Here is a 22,968-nt window from a genome sequence, read left to right on the forward strand (position 1 = left end):
TCCCTTCCTAGACCTTGTTGTCGTCCACCATGTTGGTGCTCTCAATGCGGCATGGTCCATGGCCGCACCCAAGCAAGTGCCTCCTTATTATGCGAAAAATGGTGTCTCCCATTGACAGGATGGACCCACCAGCTGTATCTCCGCACGGAAGCAAGTGCCTCCTTATTACGTGGAAAGAAAACTTTCCTCCCCCTGACAGCTGAGACACCACCAACTATATCTTCACACGCAAGAAAGTGCCTCCTTATTACGCGCAAGAAAAATGATTCCTCCCGCTGCTAGTTGGGACCCACCAGATTTGGAGGCTGCCTTGCTTTCTCAACTTAGTCAACAAATGATTCTAGCAGCAGTGACCTTTGAATGTTAATACAATCATCGTGCTACTTATTCAACCTCTAATATTCTTGTTCCAGCCGCCCAAACCAGCTTCGGTCGCACCGCCTGCTTCCACCTCCGATGGCCGCCTATGCTGCCGCATAGGCATCACCACCCCATCGTACTCCCATGTCACACCCAATATGCGATACTATCCTAAAGAGACTTGAAGGTCCCACCAAGGATAGAACCGCATATTGAAACGCTCTTGCAAGGTGGATATCATTTCATCAACATTACATAATAGATGGGGATACATACAAAAGGCATACAATGCCACACGAATACAACATCACAATACATAAGAGCAACATCCGACTACGGATGAAACACAAATAGAAACTCAAACGACATCCACCCTGCTAGCCCAGGCTGCCGACCTGGAACCTATCAGCTGATCGAAGAAGAAGCAGAAGACGAAACTCCAAAACAAGCAAGCATCGCTCTCGCATCAAGATCATCGCATAACCTATACCTGAAACTGTTGTTGTAGTAATCTGTGAGCCACGAGGACTCAGCAATCCCATTACCATGGGTATCAATACTAGCAAAGCTTAATGGGAAAGGAAGAGGTAAAGTGGTGAGGTTGCAGCAGCGACTAAGCATATATGGTGGCTAACACAAGCAAATAAGAGCAAGAAGAGAGCAAACGGAATGGTCGTGAGGCTAACAATGATCAAGAAGTGATCCTGAACTCCTACTTACGTCAAACATAACCCAAAACCGTGTTCACTTCCCGGACTCCGCCGAAAAGAGACCATCACGGCTACACACATGGTTGATGCGTTTTAATTCGAATCTGGTGTCAAGTTATCTACAACCGGACATTAACAAATTCCCATTTGCCACATAACCACGGGCACGGCTCTCGAAAGTTTATACCCTGCAGGGGTGTCCCAACTTAGCCCATCACAAGCTCTCACGGTCAACAAAGGATATTCCTTCTCCCAGGAAGACCCGATCAGTCTCGGAATCCCGGTTTACAAGACATTTCGACAATGGTAAAACAAGACCAGCAAAGCCGCCCGATGCGCCAACAATCCCGATAGGAGCTGCACATATCTCGTTCTCAGGGCAACACCGGATAAGTCAAGCTACGAGTAAAACCAGACCTCGAGTTTCCCCAAGGTGGCCTTGCAGGTTGCTCGGTTCGGACCAGCACTTAGAGAAGCACTGGCCCGGGGCGGCTAAATATAGATGACCCTCGGGTTGGCCGACCCAAGGGAAGGGTATAGGTGGTGGTGAGGCAAGTGGTAAAACCAAGGTTGGGCCTTGCTGGAGCAGTTTTATTCAAAGCGAACTGTCAAGGGGGTCCCATAAATCACCCAACCATGTAAGGAACGCAAAATCCGGGTACATAATACCGATATGAAGGAAACTAGGGCGGCAAGAGTGGAACCAAACACCAGGCATAAGGCCGAGCCTTCCACCCTTTAGCAAGTACATAGATGCATTAATTAAATAAGAGATATTGTGATATCCCCACATAAACATAATCCAACATGGAGCAATCTTCATCTTCACCTGCAACTAGCAACGCTATAAGAGGGGCTGAGCAAAAGCGGTAACGTAGTCAAACAATGGTTTGCTAGGAAGGGTGAAAAGGTTAGAGGCTGGCATGGCAATTTGGGGAGGCTTCAAGAGCAAATGATAGGTAGCGCAACAAAGCGATAGAACGAAGCAACTAGCATAGCAATGATAGTAGTGAGATCCAAGGTGACGGTCATCTTGCCTGAAATCCCGCAAGGAAGAAGAACGAGTCCATGAAGAAGATGAACGGATGAAGCCGAACCAAGCGTAGACGAACAAATCCTCACGATCGCAATGAAACATGAACTATCGAGAAGAAGCACACAATATGGTAAACACGCCACACATGAACAAGGCATGATGCTCAACCAAGTATGATGCATGAAAAAGCTAGATGAGGCTACTCGTGGCACGAGATGATGCAAACAAGAGCAACACATCAAGGCAAGTTTAAATGAGGCCGGAAACAACATATAACAATTCCGGTAAGTCCTGATATGCAACTTTCGAAATTGGTCCTGATCTGAATAGACCTTATGTTCAAGTTGTTAAACAGCAAGTTGAAATGCACCACGATGATATACACGAAATTCTAGTCAAGTTACATATAATGTTCATTTAGTTCGGAGATACGGCCTAGAAGATATGAGCAAAAGAAGTTAAACATGGCATTGAGGCAAAAGGCATCCAAACATCAAGCAAACACCTCAAAACAAGTATGAAACATGATAATATGAAACTTCATGCAAAATCAAGCAAGTTTCACATAGAGCACACTCAAAATGGAGCAACGGTTCAACACATGCACTCTATACAAGTTTAAAAGGACAAGCTGTCCAAAACAGCAACTAGGCATCTAGCAAGCATCAAAATAATATGCTATAGCACCCCAACATAAGAACAAAAGGCATGGGCATGAAGTACAGGTAAATCATGACAAAACATGAACATTGAGCTATCTCCAGAAAACAATATAACATGCTCAAAAGGACATGGCAAGCTTGCAAATAATAACAGTTTACAGACTTGGCAGAAATAACATCAGGTTGCAATGTTTAGAGCTATCAAACAACATGTTACAGTAACTTAACATGGCAAACAAAGGAATGGCATGCTAAAACTAAAGACAAAGAAAAAACTCCCTTAATGATCTAATTCCAAAGATAAATAAAAACGATGGTGGCATCCATGCAAACATGGCAAATGATATGACAGATTCGGACATGGCAGGAACAACAATAAGTAGGCATGTTGGTGAGCTTGTACAGCTCACCACCAGAGAAATACATGGCATGACAAGGCAATAAATAGTAAGAACAAGTTTATGAAGCTAAGAATGGAAAGAGCAAGTTCATAGGATGCATGGATCACTAGCAAAACACATGGCAAAACTGAACTTAATGTTAACAGGCTGACAACAACATTATTTAGCAATTTGAGAGCAAGATAACAACGAGCTACAGCAGGCCATAAATGCAACCAGGGGCATGGATGGATAGAGCATGACATGTATAACAAAACATCCTTACTGAACATCTCCAGATTATGCATAGAATGACTTGTAGCAGCAGGTTTACATAGCATCATGTTATAACAGAATCAGCCTAGCAAAACAGCAACAACAAGTACCCTACTTCACAAGCTCGATGAACTCACTACAAGACCCACCAAAATACATGGATTGTACAATTGGGAAGATGGCATGTTGTAGCTCAAAACTCATGTAGACATCAAGCTCATAGGATGCACACACAAAATGCAATGAAAAAGACAAATCACCAAGTTCTGTTAAACTACAGCAGACAACATCATATAGCACTCTTGCAAGGACGATTAGGGTATCAATATGAACTCAAACAAGCATGGTACAATGTAATGAAATGCAGAGCATCTCACAGTGAACATTTTGATATGTTATATGCATCAATTGGAGCAACGGGCAGCAAGTTACAAGCCATACAAGGATACAACATGGTGACAAAATCTCAGGACTTTGTCGAATTTGCTAGAATGAAAACTGAGCGTCGGACAACTACACAGCGCACGGGGCGGCAGATAGAGCAACGGGACTGGGCTCGGGTTCTCACCATAGTGGGCTTGGCCAGGTTGGAAAGAGATCGACAGCCGGAAGGACTGGGCTGGCCCGGCGAGGCCGAGCCGTGGCCCACGCGGCCACGCGCCAGGAGGAGGCCCAGGGGGGCAAGGGCGTCGTCCTCCCGACACGGGATGAGGTTGACGGTGCGGGACGGCGGCGCGGTTCTCCGGCGAGCGTGGGGCGGGACCTCGGCGAGGGAGGAGCGAGGGGAAACTGGTGGATCGAGGGTCGGGCTCCTCAGATCCGGCGGCGGTGCGGCAAACGGAGGACGGATCTGACGGCGTCCACGTCTCCGGCGAGCTCCCGCAGTGGCGACAGTGGCGGTTCCCTGTGGGGCAGAGAGGGTGAGGAAGATAGCCAGATGAGGAGAAGGGAGAAGGGGGCGGTGGTGACACTCAGCTGGGGCGACGGGGAACCTCAACGGCGGCGTGCTGGTGCAAGGCGGGCGGCGGCGCGGGTGTCCTCTTGATCCAGATGGGATCGAGCGGGAGACGAGAGAGGAGTGTGCAGTCGGTGGTCGGGCTTGGGTGGGCTTCCCAAGGCCCGATCTGGGTCCTGGCAGGCCCGCGGGCTTCGCGGCGGTGTGGGGAGGTCAGGGAGCGACGTGGCGAGGTGCCACTGGCTCGGGACGGCGGCGCAGGTGGTGGCTGGCGGCGGGGGCGGTGCCAAGTGGAGGTGGGAGGTTGGCCGGGTGCAGAATGCGAGGTGGAGGGGGGCTGGCTGCAGCGCAGATCCCGAGGTTGGAGGAGGCTAGAGGAGGGGAGGCTAGATTGCCCATTTTTGGAAGGAAGGGCGAATATAAAGGGTAGGTGCTAGGGTTATGGGGGTTTTGGGGGGTTTTCGGGCATCGGATCTCGATCCGACAGTCCGGGGCGGAGGGGGTTTAGCTGGGCTGCAGGCGGGCTGAGTAGAGTGGCTAGGGAAAGAAAAGAGGAGAGGCCCGACAGCAGTTTCGGAGACCAAAACGTCCGACGAATAAACCGACAAGGGTGCCGCTACGAATGACGGTTGGGCTATCAAACGAACTCCGAATGTGACGAAATTTGACAGGCAGCCTATCTACACCATAATAAGACCACACTCCAAGTTTCATCCCACCCTGAGAACATTTTTCGGCCACTTATAAAATAATATTTCGGAGGATCCACGGGCGTGTGCGAGTGTGAAAGGGCTCGGAACGGACAAGGAGAGAACCGGGAGGACCCAAACGGATGCAAGTTTTGAAAAGCATGCAGATGAATGCAGATGATGACCTGGAAAAATGCAACACGGAAGCAAATGACATGGCAACAATGATGAATAACTAGAAGACACCTGGCGCATCGAATTCGGGGCGTTACAACACTCCTCCACTAACAAGAGATCTCGTCCGAGATCTTAGGACCGAGACGGAAGGCAAAAAAGGATGAGGTGAAACAAGAACTCAAGATAAGAAGCAAAGAATCGAGAGCACTCGAGAAGAAGAGAGGAACGACGAGAATGACGAGAATCGAAAGCTCACAGAATCGGGTAGACTATGAGACCACTCCGGTTAGAACGAGATAAGAAACGAATAAGCACGAAAGAATTTGGACAGCACTCCGGCTGAACATGGAAGGAATAGAACAAGAACTCGACAAGATGGGATGGCACTTGATGAGATGAACAACGCAATGCCTCCGGAAGAATTGATATAGAATGAAAAGAACTTAGAAGGAAGGATTGAATGGAGTTGTTGAGAAAATCAACAACGAAAGAATAAGCTTGTTGTGGACTTATACAAAAACAACTCAAAAACTTGAGGTGAAATTATGCCACAACCAAATGCTTGAATATCTTGGAATAACGAAGAAATGCAAAACTCCACTTGATGAGAATACGAAGAATTAATTGAACTTCGAGACGCAAGAAGAACAGATACTTGAGTTCCTCCAACAAAGTCTTGATGAACTCTTGAAGAATGAATTAAATCATGAAGAACCACCATGAAGAACTCTGGTAACAAAAGGATGGTGACATCAAATTGAAGCTTGAAAAGAATAAGATTAAAGCCTTGCGGTGATTTAGAAGAAGGTTCCGACAAAATGGCCGATGACATTTGAACTCCGGAAAAGAAAAGATGAAAACACTTGGAACTAGAATTTATTCATCAAGAACCAACTCCGAAGAAAAGGGATTACTCACTTTGAGGAAATAAGAATAAGATTTATTGTATGCTTATCCTTCATCAAATTTAATTGATGATAAATGAATTTTGCATACTACTTATTCTTGTTGGAAAGGATTGAGAAGTGACATGTCCCAAACTTGAGAAAGTCTTCATGACCCATCAGTAGGATTGGAAAGAACGAATGAATTAATATGATAACCAAGGAAAGGAATCTGAAGGAACCACCGTAAGAATTCGAAAATGGCTGATGAAAGAGAATGAATCACCGGGAAGAATTAGAAGAACAAATATGCTATAGGGAATTTAGATGCAAAAGAACAAAGAGATCATGAGCTGATTAAAGAACACTTGAACGAATCACCGGGATAAATTGATAACTGTAGCTGAAATGTGAGGACAAAGAATTCTTCTGGAAAGATGGCCTCCGGTGAAAAGAAACGGGAAAACAACTTCTAACATACTCCTGATGGGTAAGAAAAGAATATCTGACTAATGGAATAATTTGCGAGGATACATGAAGCTAGAACCACGAAACTTCGAGAGAACAGACAAGATTTAGAGGAAAAATTCTTCTTCGGTCTTCAAATGACGATGAGAAACACCACTAGAATTACTGAGATACTCCGGGAGAATGAAAAACAGAGAGGTTGAGCCCACCTGAAAAGAATTTGAACGAGATCTTGGAAAAGGCATGTGACTGATGGGATCCATTCTTAAGTCACACTTTGAAAATAATTTGAGAATAACTCCGGAATAATTAGAAGAGTCAGCTAAGATCCTGGGAAAAGACCTGTGGTTTAGGGCCCACTCAAAAGAAAACTCCGTTGAAAAGGATTGTTGAACAGACAAATGACGCACCGGAACAATTGAAATATTTGAATGAGGTGACAACCTCAACTTATTTGGAACACAGACGAATCTCCTGAGATGTCTTGAACTCTGGAATGATTGAATGGCGAGAGGCAAAACGAGTAAGGAGAACACTTGATCCAAGGAAAAGAATGCGATCAACACCGAAAAACTTGAATTGAATCCACCAGAAAAGAAAAGAGATGAAGAATGTCAAACGAGACGAGAATTCACCGGTTGAACTAACTGAGGGAAGACCGAAGAGGCTCTGCACGAATGAAGTTGATGCTCGAAAGAGACTCAGGCTCCGGGAAGAAGAGGGTGGGAGGACGGGAAAACAAAGGCAACTTGGAAGGGGAACCGACGAATAACTTCAAGAGGAAACACTGGTTGAAAGAATGCAAATGCTTCGCACGAGTAGGATGGATACTCGATTGCGGACTCCGGCTCCGAGAAAAAAGAAAGGGTGGGCGGGTGGGAAAATAAAGCAACTGAGGGTAGAGAAACAACTTCGTTGAGAGCAAACTGAGGATTGAACTTGCAAAGATGAAGAGGGTCGTGTCAACTTGACGAGAAATGCAGCAGATGAAAAGAGCTGAGAACCAATGATCGGAAAACCAACTGCGTGAACCTAAAGAAAAATTTGAATGGGAAGAGGAGTAATTCAAAACATTTACGTCACGATTCCTCACTAGAGCGACAAAGGGGCTGAGGAGTAAAAAGAATTCCTACTCTCCGATATAACTAAACTCTGAAAATAGTTTTCTTCTAGACTCGACAACGGCCAAACTACACGATCAATCAAGGGGGCTCCTATGGTTGGTCGAGTCTCTGATACCAACTTGTCACGCCCAATATGCGATACTATCCTAAAGAGACTCGAAGGTCCCACCAAGGATAGAACCGCATATTGAAACGCTTTTGCAAAGTGGATATCATTACATCAACATTACATAATAGATGGGGATACATAGAAAAGGCATACAATGCCACACGAATACAACATCACAATACATAAGAGCAACATCCGACTACGGATGAAACACAAACAGAAACTCAAACGACATCCACCCTGCTAGCCCAGGTTGCCGACCTGGAACCTATCCCCTGATCAAAGAAGAAGCAGAAGACGAAACTCCAAAACAAGTAAGCATCGCTCTCGCGTCAAGAACATCGCATAACCTGTACCTGCAACTGTTGTCGTAGTAATCTGTGAGCCACGAGGCCTCATCAATCCCATTACCATGGGTATCAAGACTAGCAAAGCTTAATGGGAAAGGAAGGGGTAAAGTGGTGAGGTTGCAGCAGCGACTAAGCATATATGGTGGCTAACATACGCAAATAAGAGCGAGAAGAGAGCAAACAAAACGGTCGTGAGGCTAACAATGATCGAGAAGTGATCCTGAACTCCTACTTACGTCAAACATAACCCAAAACCATGTTCACTTCCCGGACTCCGCCGAAAAGAGACCATTACGGCTACACACACGGTTGATGCGTTTTAATTCGAATCTGGTGCCAAGTTATCTACGACGGACATTAACAAATTCCCATCTGCCACATAACCGCGGGAACGGCTCTCGAAAGTTTATACTCTGCAGGGGTGTCTCAACTTAGCCCATCACAAGCTCTCACGGTCAACGAAGGATATTCCTTCTCCCAGGAAGACCCGATCAGTCTTGGAATCCCGGTTTACAAGACATTTCAACAATGGTAAAACAAGACCAGCAAAGCCGCCCGATGCGCTGACCATCCCGATAGGAGCTGCACATATCTCATTCTCAGGGCAACACCGGATAAGTCAAGCTACGAGTAAAACCAGACCTCGAGTTTCCCCGAGGTGGCCCCGCAGGTTGCTCCGCTCGGACCAGCACTTAGAGAAGCACTGGCCCGGGGGGCTAAAATAAAGATGACCCTCGGGTTGGCCGACCCAAGGGAAGGGTATAGGTGGTGGTGAGGCAAATGGTAAAACCAAGGTTGGGCCTTGCTGGAGGAGTTTTATTCAAAGCGAACTGTCAAGGGGGTCCCATAAATCACCCAACCGTGTAAGGAACGCAAAATCTGGGAACATAATACCGATATGACAGAAACTAGGGTGGCAAGAGTGGAACAAAATACCACGCATAAGGCCGAGCCTTCCACACTTTACCAAGTATATAGATGCATTAATTGAATAAGAGATACTGTGATATCCCAACATAAACATGATCGAACATCGAGAAATCTTCATCTTCACCTGCAACTAGCAACACTATAAGAGGGGCTGAGCAAAAGTGGTAACATAGCCAAACAATGGTTTGCTAGGAAGGGTGAAAAGGTTAGAGGCTGGCATCATGGCAATTTGGGTAGGCTTAAAGAGCAAATGATAGGTAGCGCAGAAAAGCGATAGAACAAAGCAACTAGCATAGCAATGATAGTAGTGAGATCCAAGGTGACGGTCATCTTGCCTGAAATCCCGCAAGGAAGAAGAACGAGTCCATGAAGAAGATGAACAGATGAAGCCGAACAAAGCGTAGACGAACGAATTCTCACGATCGCAACGAAACAGGAACTATCGAGAAGAAGCACACAACATGGTAAACACGCCACCCATGAACAAGGCATGATGGTCAACTAAGTATGATGCATGACAAAGCTAGATTAGGCTACTCGTGGCAAGAGATGATGCAAACAAGAGCAACACATCAAGGCAAGTTTAAATGAGGCCGGAAACAACATATAACAATTCTGGTAAGTCCTCATATGCAACTTTCGAAATTGGTCCAGATCTGAATAAACCTTATGTTCAAATTGTTAAACAGCAAGTTAAAATGCACCAAGATGATCTACACGAAATTCTCGTCAAGTTACATATAAAGTTCATTTAGTTCGGAGATATGGCCTAGAAGATATGAGCTAAGCAAGTTAAACATGACATTGAGGCAAAAGGCATCCAAACATCAAGCAAACACCTCAAAACAAGGATGCAACATGATAATATGAAACCTCATGCAAAATCAAGCAAGTTTCATATAGAGCACACTCAAAACGGAGCAACGGTTCAGCACATGCACTCTATACAAGTTTAAAGGACAATCTGTCCAAAACAGCAACTAGGCGTCTAGCAAGCATCAAAACAATATGCTACAGCACCCCAACATAAGAAAAAAGGCATGGGTATTAATTATAGGTAAAGCATGACAGAACATGCACACTGAGCAGATTCGGACATGGTGGCATCCATGCAAACATGGCAAATGATATGACAGATTCGGACATGGCAGGAACAACAATAAGTGGGCATGTTGGTGAGCTTGTACAACTCAACACAGAGCAATACATGGCATGAAAAGGCAACCAACAGTAAGCATGACAAGAGCAAATTCATAGGATGCATGGATCACTAGCAAAAGACATGGCAAAACTGAACTTAATGTTAAAAGGCTGACAGCAACATTATTTAGCAATTTGAGAGCAAGATAACAACAAGCTACAGCAGGCCATGAATGCAACCAGGGGCATGGATGGATAGATCATGACATGGATAACAAAACATCCTTAGTGAACATCTCCAGACTATGCATAGAATGACTTGTAGCTGCAGGTTTACATAGCATCATGTTATAACAGAATCAACCTAGCAAAACAGCAACAGCAAGTACCCTACTTCACAAGCTCGATGCACTCACTACAAGAGCCACAAAAATACATGGATTGCGCCACTTTGAAGATGGCATGATTTAGCTCAAAACTCATGTAGACATCAAGCTCATAGGATGCACACACAAAATGCAATGAAAAAGACAAATCACCAAGTTCTGTTAAACTACAGCAGACAACATCATATAGCACTCTTGCAACGACGATTAGGTATCAAGATTAACACAAACAAGAATGGCACAATGTAATTGTCGGTGTACTAGAATAGGGGTACCCTAGTACCCCGAACTTGTGCACGGGCAGTTGCAGCACCCCGCGGCAAGGCTTGCCGGACGACCGCCAAGGTCCTCCGTGGCTCCCTTGGAGCCATTCAAGAAACAAAGTATTCAAGCCAAGGAGACGAGCCCCCGGCGAGAGGAGCTTGTCGGGAAGGCCAACCAAGGCATCCTAAGGAACTTGCCACGACGCGCCACACGTCCGGGCAAGGCAACAAGGCCCCGGCAAGAGGAGCTTGTCGGGAAGACCGACCAGGGCATGTCGAGGCCTGGTGGGCGACAAGCTTCCAGGCGCGACAAGACGACGGCCGCGGCAAGGCGCTTGCCGCGGCAGGCGGCCACTCCGTACCCACGCTCCAGCACATCCACCAACGTGTCGCTCTGGGGGCCTTTCCAGGCGCGTGTGGCGGGAGGCTGTGCAGCCAGCGGTGCGCGGTGGCATGCGAAGCTGACAAGACTGCCATCGTGGCGAGCGGTGGCTTCCCTGACGGTACCTTTTTGTACTGTTTGGGCGACACAGACGGGCATTTAATGCCCTTGTCCCGTGCCATCAGGGTTAGGTAGGATACACTGTACAAGTAACTGTACCAACCACCTCTCTTTTTACATTTGTACCCTTGTCTACGTTGCCACCTGTCGGTGACCCCTTTAGCGTATAAAAGGAGGCCCACGCGCAACGTAGAGGGGGTTCGACTCATTCGGAAGCCAGAAAAACACTTAGCTCTCTTGAGCAAGAACACAATACAATCAGACAAGCAGCAGTAGGAGTATTATCTCTCCGGAGAGCTCCGAAGCTGGGTAAACTGCTCGTGTGCTTCGCCTCGATCTGCTCTTCGTGCGACCTCCGCCCCCCGCCGAACCGAAAGGGGCCACGGTCCGCCGGCCCCATAGGTGCTCGTGGATCAGTTTCCCCGACATCTTTGGTGCGCCAGGTAGGGGGCGTCGAGATTGCGTGAACCCGATCCGGCGTTCACACGAGCTAGATCTTCATTTTCTTCATCGACATGCCATCGAAGAAGAAGACTTCGGCGGCAGCTGCTCCGTCCACGTCACTTCCACCACCGCCGGAGCAAATGGGTGGTGGAGTAGGCGCCGACGGAAGAACGGACGTCGACGAGGAAGCTCACGATGCTGCCAGGTCCAAGGACAAGGCCACGCAGACCTCAGCGTCCGTACATGTACCGCGCCATCTCAGGAGGCGCAGGACCGACAGCGTCATGGTACTCGCAGTACCATACGTTTGTTGGGCCAAGATCAAGCTGGTGGATCCCGGGGCGCTCAAGACCAGCATGCGCGACAACGTGCCAGCACGAGCGAGACACGGTCGCCCGGACGGGATAATGCTCCTTCTAACAGAGTTAGAAGTCCGAGCATATCCCGCTCCTCGCGCCGTCCGCCACTGCCACCCACCACTCCAGCAGAAGCTTTGGCGCGAGCTCAACTGCTCCTGGATTACCCTCCGACGTCGGACAAGATCGAAGAATAGAGCGCCACCATTCAGAGTCTCATCGGCTACGCCAACGGCGACACTCCGCGGCAGCCGAGCACGTCGCTGCCGCGGCAAGGTTGCCAGGCGCGGGCCGGTGGCAACGAAACTGGTGGGGGAGCAACCACCATGCAATCACCACCCCGAAGGCCAAGATCGCCGACTCGTCGGATCCACCTCGACAGCGACTCCACTGCGTCATCGGATCCACGAGCTCGTCGCGATCAGCGCCAAGTTCTTCACGATCGACAGCAAGAAGACGCTCGTACTCGCATCGAGCGCCGAAGAGAAGCGCGACGTCAATCTGACCAGTGGCCCAGCACGAAGAACTTCAAGCCAGATGTACCGGAGAAGTACGACGGCAAGACGCATCCGTCGGAGTTCCTCAGCATCTACACCATTGCGGTGCAGGCTGCCGGGGGACGGGACGACAAGATCCTTGCCAACTACTTCCCGCTGGTGCTCAAGCCCAACGTCAGATCCTGGCTCATGCACTTGCCGGACAACTCCATATCCTCTTGGGCCGATCTATGCCATCAGTTTGTCGGCGCCTTCACAGGCGGCCACAAGCCTCATGGCCAAGAGAGTGACCTTCACCTGCTCACCCAGAAGGAAGGAGAGCCCCTGCGCAAGTACATTCAGAGATTCAGCAGCGTACAGCACAACATCCCAGACCTCCACCCTGCAGCGGTGATCAGCGCGTTCCATCAGAACGTGCGAAACCGCAGGATGCGGGAGGAGATGGCGATGTGCAAGATCAGAGACGTCAGTGAGCTATATGCCCTGGCCGACAAGTGTGCGCGTGCTGAGGAAGGGAGGAGACTCCCCGGAGAGAACAACAGGAAGAAGAAAGGAAAAGAGGTGCTAGTCGTCGAGCAGTCCGGCAACGGTGGTGGCGCCAAGAAAGCCAAAGCTGGTGACTCCGGCAAGGAGATTACCGCAGAGGCTGTGGCGATCGCCGATAAGCAAGACAGCACCAACAAGCAATAGTGCAAGATCCATCGCACCAATGGCCATGACCTCCAGAGCTGCAAGAAAGTCGAGCAGCTTGTTAAGCAACAGAAAGCTAAATACGAGCGGCGCGACAAGGAGAAAGCCCAGGAAGGTGCTGGAGGATCCGGCAAGAAACGTCCCGGTCGAGGAGGGCGCCGCGGCAAGGCCAAGAAGCGGCAAGGAGACAGACCTCCTCGCGGCCGCGACAAGGATGAAGATGACGACAACGATGAAGACATGGATGATGAGGAGACTGATGAGCAGGAGTTCCAGAAAGCCACAGAGGTCCTGTGCGTTGAGGGCGGTGCTTCTCTGCATACTTCGCACCGTCAGCTCAAGCAGTGGGTGCGGGAAGTTAATGCAGCAGAACCACCCGTCGAGTCACGCAAGCCTCTGAAATGGTCCAGCACGCCTGTCATCTTTGATATTGAGGACCACCCTGATCGCGTAACTGCGGTCGGGTGCTTGCCGATGTTGGTCTCACCAACTATCCGCAACCTCAAGGTCACTAAGATGTTAGTTGACGGCGGGGCCGGCTTGAGCCTGATCTCCTCCGCGGTGCTCCAGAAACTCCAGATCCCTGACAGCGAGCTCGAAGAAACCGGTACGTTCCAAGGAATCAATCCGGGAAGGAGCAAGCCAAAGGGAAAGATCACGTTGCCGGTAACATTTGGCAGCGAGTTGAACTTCAGGACTGAGAGGGTTACTTTCGACGTTGCTGACTTTCCATTGCCATACAATGGGATACTCGGCCGTCCAGCACTCGCCAAATTCACGGCAGCCTCTCACTATGCCTACAACATGCTAAAGATGCCAGGCCCGATAAGTGTCATCTCTGTCCCTGGCGACAAGAAGGATGCTCTTATCTGCGCCGACAAGATCTACCGGGAAGCAACAGCCGCAACAGATCGCAAGTCACTTGCCGCTGAAGCTCCCGGGGCGAAGAAGAAGACCAAGTCCGGCAAGAGCTCTGATGCCCACTCCGGCAAGCGCACCTCTTCGGAGTGCTGCGCTACCGTCGAGGACGCACCATCGGGCTCGACCGGCAAGTGTAAAAAGGCAATGGCTGCTCCACCTGAGACCAAGAAGGTGTCCGCCAAGGAGGACGGCACTGGTGGTACTTTCACCATCAGTGCCACTCTCGACCCCAAATAGGAAAGCGCGCTCGTTGCTTTCCTGCGGGCGAACGTCGACGTGTTTGCATGGCAACCGTCTGACATCCCCGGTGTTCCCAGGAAAGTAATTGAGCACCACCTTGCCGTCTATCCTCATGCGCGGCCCGTCAAGCAAAAAGTCAGGAAACAGGCAGTGGAGCGCCAAGAATTCATTGCGGAGGAAATCAAGAAGTTGGAAGCAGCAGGCCTTGTCAGAGGAGTGCTCCATCCTACGTGGTTGGCCAATCCTGTAGTCGTGCGCAAGGCTAATGGGAAATGGAGACTTTGTATCGACTTTACCGATGTTAATAAAGCTTGTCCCAAAGACCCATTTCCCTTGCCGCGCATCGATCAGATTGTTGACTCCACGGCCGGATGTGACTTGCTTTCATTTCTTGATGCATACTCAGGATATCATCAGATCTTCAATGCAGAAGGGGATGAGGAGAAAACCGCATTCATCACCCCGTGTGGCACGTACTGTTTCGTACGGATGCCTTTCGGTTTGAAGAATGCTGGTTCAACATTTGCAAGGGTAGTCCACCACGCTTTTGGGCCACAAATGCACATAAATGTGGAGGCATACATGGATGACATAGTGGTCAAAAGCAAGGACAAAGCAATTGGACGAAACATTTGCAAATCTGCGCAAGATCAACCTCAAGCTCAACCCCGAGAAGTGCGTGTTTGGAGTCCCTTCCGGCAAGCTTCTAGGGTTCTTCGTGTCTCAGCAGGGAATTGAAGCCAATCCCGACAAGATCAAGGCCATTGAGCAGATCGAAGCACCAAAGCGCGTCAAGGATGTACGAAGGCTTGCCGATTGCGTGGCTGCTCTCAGCAGGTTTATCTCTAGATCTGCTGAGCGCACCCTGCCATTTTTCAAAATATTGAAAAAGGCAGGTCCAATGAAATGGACTCCGGAGGCGGAGGCTGCGCTACAGGACTTGAAGAAATACCTGTCCTCCACTCCAACACATGTCGCACCTAAGCCACAAGAGAAGTTGCTGCTGTATATAGCGGCAACCAATCAAGTGGTTAGTGCTGCGTTAGTGGCAGAGAGAAAGGCAGATGACGAGCCAGCAACCACGGCAGATGCATCCAGCGACAAACAGGGGGCTTCGCCGGCAAGCTCTGGTCCCGACAAGGATGGATCTGCGCAAGAGCATGAGAAGATGCGGAAGAGAATGGTGCAGCGCCCAGTTTACTTTGTCAGATCCCTTCTGCAGGGGGCTAGGTCAAGGTACTCTGGTGTGCAGAAATTGCTTTTCGGCCTCCTCATGGCCTCGAGAAAGCTGCACCATTACTTCCAAGCACATGAGATCACAGTCGTCACTCGTTTTCCGCTGAAGAGGATACTGCAAAATCCCGAAGCAACAAGCAGGATTGTAGAGTGGGCACTGGAACTGTCAAGCTTTGGCCTCAAGTTTGAGAGCACTTCAACTATCCAAAGCAGATCATTGGCAGAGTTCATAGCAGAGTGGACGCCAACGCCAGATGAAGAAATTCCAGAGACGAGCATCCCCGTCAAGGAAGCGAGCAAAGAGTGGCTGATGTACTTTGATGGTGCCTTCTCGCTGCAAGGCGCCGGTGCGGGCGTGCTGCTTGTCGCACCCACCGGAGAGCACCTCAAGTACGTAGTCCAGATGCACTTTCCCAAGGAGCAAGCAACTAACAATACTGCAGAGTATGAAGGATTGCTTGCTGGTCTCAGGATCGCAACAGACCTTGGGATCAAGAAGCTCATTGTCAGGGGTGACTCACAGCTTGTCATCCGCCAAGTGAACAAGAACTATCAGAGTCCGTTGATGGAAGCATATGTTAATGAAGTGAGAAAGCTGGAAGAGCACTTTGACGGCCTACAGATGGAGCATGTCCCAAGAGCTCAGAATGACATCGCTGATGGCTTGTCAAAGTGCGCCGCACTTAAGTTACCTGTGGAACCAGGGATCTTTGTGCTCAAGCTGACTCAACCGTCCGTAACGCCATCAATTGGACAGAACAAGAAGAGGAAGTTGATTTCTGGTGACTATTTTCCGGCAGAGCTCCCTGAAGCTGCCTCCAAGAAGGTCCCCAAGATCAACGCCAACGATGCTGAGGAGCAGTCTGGTCCGGCAAGCCTTATGGTTTGTTCCGTCGTAGCAGACGCTCCCGACAAGCTTTCCTCCGGCAAGCTTGCCGGGGAACATCAAGCTCCGGCAGAGCCGCAGGTTCTCGCCGTAGAAGCGGATGCTCCCGCAGCAGCAGATGTGCCTTTAGTCCTTGTTGTCGAGCCACAAGCTCCAGCATGGGCATAGCAGATTGTCCATTTCCTTCAGACAAGAGAACTTCCCGAAGAGCAAGAAGAAGCAGAAAAAGTAGCCCGGCAGTCAAGTATGTACCAGTTTGTCGACAGCACACTATACAGAAGGAGATTCAACGGTGTGAAATTGAAGTGTATTCACCGGGAAGACGGACAAAAGCTGTTGGCAGAGATACATGGAGGCATATGTGGTCACCACATTGGCGCAAGAGCACTTGCCGGCAAAGCGTTCTGGCAAGGTTTCTTTGGGCCGACAGCCCTCCAGGATGCAACTGCACAAGTAACCAAGTGTGAAGAGTGCCAGTTCCATTCCAAGCAGATACACCAGCCAACTCAAGCTCTCCAGACGATCCCTTTATCCTGGCCATTTTTGGTCTGGGGGCTCGACATCCTCGGCCCCTTCCCCCGAGCTGTCGGGGGCTTTGAGTACTTGTACGTCGCAATCGACAAGTTCACAAAGTGGCCGGAAGTGGAAGCAGTGAGGAAGGTGACAGCACAGGCAGCAGTCAAGTTTTCAGGTCGATTGTTTGTCATTTCGGGATCCCTAACAGGATCATCACCGACAACGGCACGCAATTCACGAGCCGCACCTTCATGCAGTACGTCCAAGATCTTGGCGCCAAGGTCTGCTTCACTTCTGTTGCTCATCCGAGGAGCAACGGTCAAGAAGAGAGGGCAAATGTTGAAGTGCAGCGCAGGCTCAAGACCAAGACTTTCGACAGGCTGCGCAAGTGCGGAAGGAACTGGATCGAGCAGCTGCCAGTGGTTCTTTGGTCGATCAGGACGACGCCAAATCGAGCCACAGGCCAGACACCTTTCGCTCTAGTCTATGGAGCAGAGGCAGTTCTCCCCACGGAACTCGTATACGGATCACCTCGAGTGCTCGCTTATGATGAGCTTGAGCAAGAGCAGCTGCGACAAGATGACGCGCTGCTCCTTGAAGAGGATCGTCTTCAGGCTGCTGTATGAGCTGCTCGATACCAGCAAGCTTTGTGCCGCTACCATAGCCGCAAAGTTAATGCCAGAAGCTTCGAGGAAGGCGACCTTGTTCTTCGGCGCGTTCAGTCCGCCAAGAATTCCAACAAGTTGACGCCGAAGTGGGAAGGCCCTTACCGGGTGAAACGAGTCACCAGGCCCGGCGCTGTCCGCCTTGAGACCGAAGATGGCATTCTGGTGAGCAACTCCTGGAACATTGAGCATCTTCGTAAATTTTACCCGTAGGGCGCGGTTGCCGGAACCCGTTCTGGCAACCACCTTTTGTACAAGTCTTGCCGATGTTGCATGTAATCCTTTGTACAAAGCCGGGCGCAGATCCCGTGCATAAGTAAAGCTCATGTGCTCCGCACATCTTGTCAATTTCATGCATTATATAATTTCTTGCATGCGTTATCTGACACTTTGTGCAGCACATACCTCCGATAAGCAATAACGAGCCGAAAGGCTCCATATCTTTATTTTCTCTTCTTTCTTTTTCTCAACAAAGAAAAGGAAGGTTCCCTCGCACACAAGTTTGCCGGGGGGAAAGGAGAAGATTATGATGTGGACCAGGCATCGTTCAAGCAAATTTCGCCTTGCCGGGAAGCGAACGACAGAAAAGCTAAGTTGCCAAAGTTTGAGCAATTAGTTTTAATTTTTAAGTTATTTTCCTCGAACGACCGTGCTTTGTATGGAAAACCTGTGCGCGGAGGAACCAACTCGTAGCTAGTTGTGCCCTTACTTTGTTTCGAGTCCGCTCAACAACTTAAGTGTGCTGCAGCTAGTCGCGACAAGGTTTCTTGTCGGAAGAGGCACCGCCAGCAGGCTGCTGACGTCCCGCACTCAGCGCTCGCGGCTCGGGTGCCTGCGCTGACAAGTTCCCTAAAAGCGTAGGGTATAAACATACAAAGGAAGGGATCTAGTAAAGGAAATAACGCAGCAATCGATACCAGCAATAGAGTTATATTACAAAATAACTTGTCGCAGCTCTAACAGATTGATCTTATAATATGGCTAGCAGCGACAAGGAGAAAGAGAAAACAGGCGGCCTAGTCTACGCGATCGCCCTGAACCCTCTTGATCTCGCTCACCTTGTCCACAATGGGTGCGACAAGGGCCTTGAGCGCATCCAGATCGGCATCCGGCGGCAAGTATTTGAGGACGTTGGTGAGGTTGAGGCCTGGATTGCGGAAGGCCACCTTCACCAGCACCTTCTGAAGAACCCCCGCGTAAATCCTGCGTGACTCGTCGGCCAGCTGCTTTGGGATCTTCTCCCGGAGTCGCTGGAGTGTCGTCGCCACGCCCTTAAAGAACAGGCTGAGCTTGGCGCTGGGTTGGAGATGCTCGTCGGAGGGATACCCAAAGTCCTCCATCCCCAGCTGCGCCAGCTCCCCGTCGATGACTGTGGCGATATTCACCAGCCCCTTGGTCCAGTGCTCCATAGTCTCCCTGAATGAGTTTTGGGTAACGGCGACACTCGCCAGCAGCGCCTCGTCGGCCTTGACCTTCTCCGACAAGGTCACCTCTCGCTCCCTGGCGGCGTCCAGCGTCTGAGTCAGCGTAGCCAGCTTCAACTCGAGATCCGCATTGGAGTCCTTGGCGGTGCTGAGCTCCTTGCTCCTCTCAGCGAGAAGACCCTGCAGCTCACCATGGGCGGCAGCGTCCTTCTCGCGCTCGCGCTTAAGCACGGGAAGCTCTTCGCTGCTCGCCTTGAGATCTTCCTCTAGCTGCGCCACCTTCGTCTCCAGCTCCTTCTTGGCGGCCTCAGCAGCTGCGGCAGCATCCCTTGCTTCCTGGAGGGCCCCGCCTATTGCTTGCTCACGCGCAGCAAGCTCCTCCTCGTGGCTGTCAAGATTGACCTTGCGATGCGCCAATTCTCCCTCCTGCACAGATAGCCTCTCGGCAGCAAGCCGCTGCTGCTCTTCAACCTCAGCCTTCACGAGGAGGAAGGCTTTCCTCTCCTTGGCGACTTGTTCCCGCTCCTCTGCCAAGCTCCGGAGAGTTTCCTGCCTGAGACCCTGGAGCTCCTCTGCGCGCTTCTCGATGTCGACTCCCGCCCTCGTGACGAGTGCTTCTCAGGACGCCAGCTTGGTTTGTCGGGCACGGTAGAGCGACAGCAGCTTCTGCAGCAGCCGCTCCTCCTCGTACTCGCCGCTGCTGCTTGGCGCATCGACCAGCGCCAGCCCAGCGGAGGCGAGCACCTCCTCGTCAAAAGCTTCTCCTTCGACCGGCGCCCTGGAGCTTGACGCCCAGGGAATCTTGATGAAGATATCATTGCCGGCCTTCAAGTAGGCGCCGGGCTAGGGCTCTTCGGAGCCTGGCTCCGCGGCAGCGGCGGAGGGATCGGCGGTCGGTGCAACGCCTGGCGCTCCTGTGGCCTCAGGGTCATTAGTGCGATCGCCCGACCCCTCGCCAGCTTCTGCGGCGGCAGCCTTGGCGGCCTCTTCGCCGGCGGGCTCATCAGCACCGACCTCTTCTTCAGTGGCGGCGGCGTCGTCGTTGTTGCCGCGCACGCCCTCCTCGCTGGCGTCCTCGGTTTCCATTGGCTCTGCAGCAGATGGATCTAAAGAACGAAAAAGAAAAAGGAATAAAAGTCAAGCAAAAATCCAAGAAAGGGAATTCAGAAGAAGAAGAACCCAAGGGAAGATTTCAGGCAAGAAGATTACCTGTACTAGGATCTACGGTCGCGGTCTCAACCGCCGGAGGATCACTGGTACCGTCCCTTGCCAGAGAACTGTCCCTTGCCGGGGAGTTCTCCCTTGCCGGAGAGTGCTCCCTTGCCGGGGACTCCTCCCTTGGCGGTGTAGTCGAAGCAGATGGCACTCCGGGAGCGGCTTCCCTGCCCTCCTGGTGAGGCTGTTCTGCTCCTACACAATCCAACAGTCAAGATATCAGGAAAGAAAGAGCAATCATGAGCGCCTGTCAGCGAGAAGTAGACCATGTACTTACGCTGGGGGCTGCTTTGGGGAGTAGCTGCCGGGTCAGTCAAGGTGGTCTCAGACACACCACCTGCTGACACGATGGGGTCATCTTCGATGACAATCACCGAGGCCTTGGCTCTCTTCGCCGCTCTCTGGGCCAGCGTCCTGAAAAGCAATGGGTTCAGATCGAAGCAAGTCAAATACAAGACAAGATAGCAATAATTAAAGAACAACGAGGAAAGCAAGGGGATCTTACTCTTCTTCTTCGTCGTTGGAGCTGAGCGCGGAAAGATCGAAGTCCGGCTCGCCTCCCGTGCGGCGAGTAGGCTCCCTCGCCCACTTGGCAGGGGAGGTGGCGGTGGACCGGGAGGATCCCGCTCCAGTTTGCTGCAGCAGCATGAGGCGCTCCCGCGGCAACAATGCTTGCCGCGGTACAGCGTGTCGCACGGCTTGGCGGCTGTTGGCTCGTTTGCCGCCCCGCTACGTCCCCGGCCCTGCGGAGACGCCTTCTTGGCGGGGCCGGGGGCTCCACCCGCGGCAAGCTGTCTAAAGGCTCGGGCTCTTCCTCGCCGGGCTCGCTCGGCTCAGCTTCAGGGCCGGCAAGATCTTCCTCGCCGGCAAACTCCTCGCGCTCGGCAAGGCTTGCCGTCTCTGCTGCCTCCGCCTCCTCCACGGTGAACCCAAACTCGCCCGCGGCAGCTGTTGCCGCAGCCTCTTCCGTCCTAGTGGCGATGCGCTGCAGCTCCGCGTCGGTAGTGTCGCGGGTGAGGCTCTTCTATTCATCGGCGCGGACCGGCACTTCTACCAAGTCGTCGAAGAATGCCCGCACGACGTCATCCGCGGGTTCTTGCCAAGTTGGGGCGATTCCATGTGAATCGCACAACGGCATCATCGCACGGATGCGGTCAAGTGAAGAATTGTTGCACAGCGGAATGACATTCCGCGGCAACATAAAAGGGTGCTGAGGGTCGCGCTTGAACAGCTCCAGAAGCATCGCGTCCAATTCCAAGACCGTGAAATGGAGGTTGAGGCCCGGGCGCAGCCTCATGATATCCGCCGAGTTCTTGATCTCCCAGGCGGGTCTCCTCCTCTCCTGCAGGGGCGCGATGCGACGACGAAGGAAGTCTGCGCCAACTGCGCCTACAGTAAGCCCGGCAAGCCTAAGGCGAAGGATCCGGGTGACGGCAATCTTCAACCTGTCGTCCTCCGGGGCCACATTGCTCCAATCATTGCCGCGCACTACTGGGGTTTGGCGCAGGGTGGTGAAAGGCTGCGGGTTCTCCTCAACGATCCAGCACCATTCTTCCCTCCACTCTTCCCATTTGCTGCGGAGCTCGCCCTCAAGATACGCTTCCTTCTTGCCAGTTCTCGAGATCCAAGCAATTCCTCCGGCAAGGGGCTCTCCTCTCTCGACCCGGGGCATGAAGAAGTGGCGGAAGAGGGCTACATTTGGGTGGACTCCGACAAAGTTTTCGCACAAATGTGCAAAAACTGCCATGGTCAGAACGGCGTTGGGGGTGAAGTCAAGAAGGCGGAACCCGTAGATGTTCATAATGTCGCAGAAGAAATCAGAAAAAGGCGGGCAGAGCCCGCAGTAGAAGAACAGCGCGAAGAAGGGGTACCCGCTTGGAGCCAGTTCCGAAGCTGCGGCCGGGAGCACCCTCGTGCGCGGATGCGCTCGCGTCTCCGTCGACCAGAAGAGGTAGTAGTACTCCCTCAGGTCCTGCGCACCGAGCTGAGGGGGGAAGAGGGCCCGCTCCTTCTGCAGCGCCGCGAGCCGCTGCTCCTCGGCCGACTTCACGCCCTTCCCCTTGTCGGCTTTTGGAGCCATGGCGGAGGTGGTGGGGCAGATCGGCGGTGTTGGTGATGCTGGTGGCAATGGGGGGCGGAGCGCTGCTCTCTTTCTGCTTCGAGGAGAAGGGGGGGAGCGGCGGAGTTTCTGGAGTTGGAGCAACAAATGGAGAAATGGGCGAACTGCCCCTATTTCCCCTGCTTATAAAGAGGAAGGGGGCGGACGTTTCGCCCTTCCGAATAAAGAAGCCACCCACGATCTCTCCCACGACGCCGCATTCGATGTGTGCCGTTCGGAGGGCGCGGTGGATACGGAGTCAGATACGGCGTAACCCAGGCCGCATGTGCCCGTGCCCTATTTTGGGCCTGGCCCAACAGCGCTCGGCACCGTGTATGGCCCAGGCCCAGGGGCTCCTGTCGGTGTACTAGAATAGGGG

Source organism: Triticum dicoccoides, chromosome 3B (assembly GCF_002162155.2).
Source record: "Triticum dicoccoides isolate Atlit2015 ecotype Zavitan chromosome 3B, WEW_v2.0, whole genome shotgun sequence".
Lineage (NCBI taxonomy): Eukaryota > Viridiplantae > Streptophyta > Magnoliopsida > Poales > Poaceae > Triticum > Triticum dicoccoides.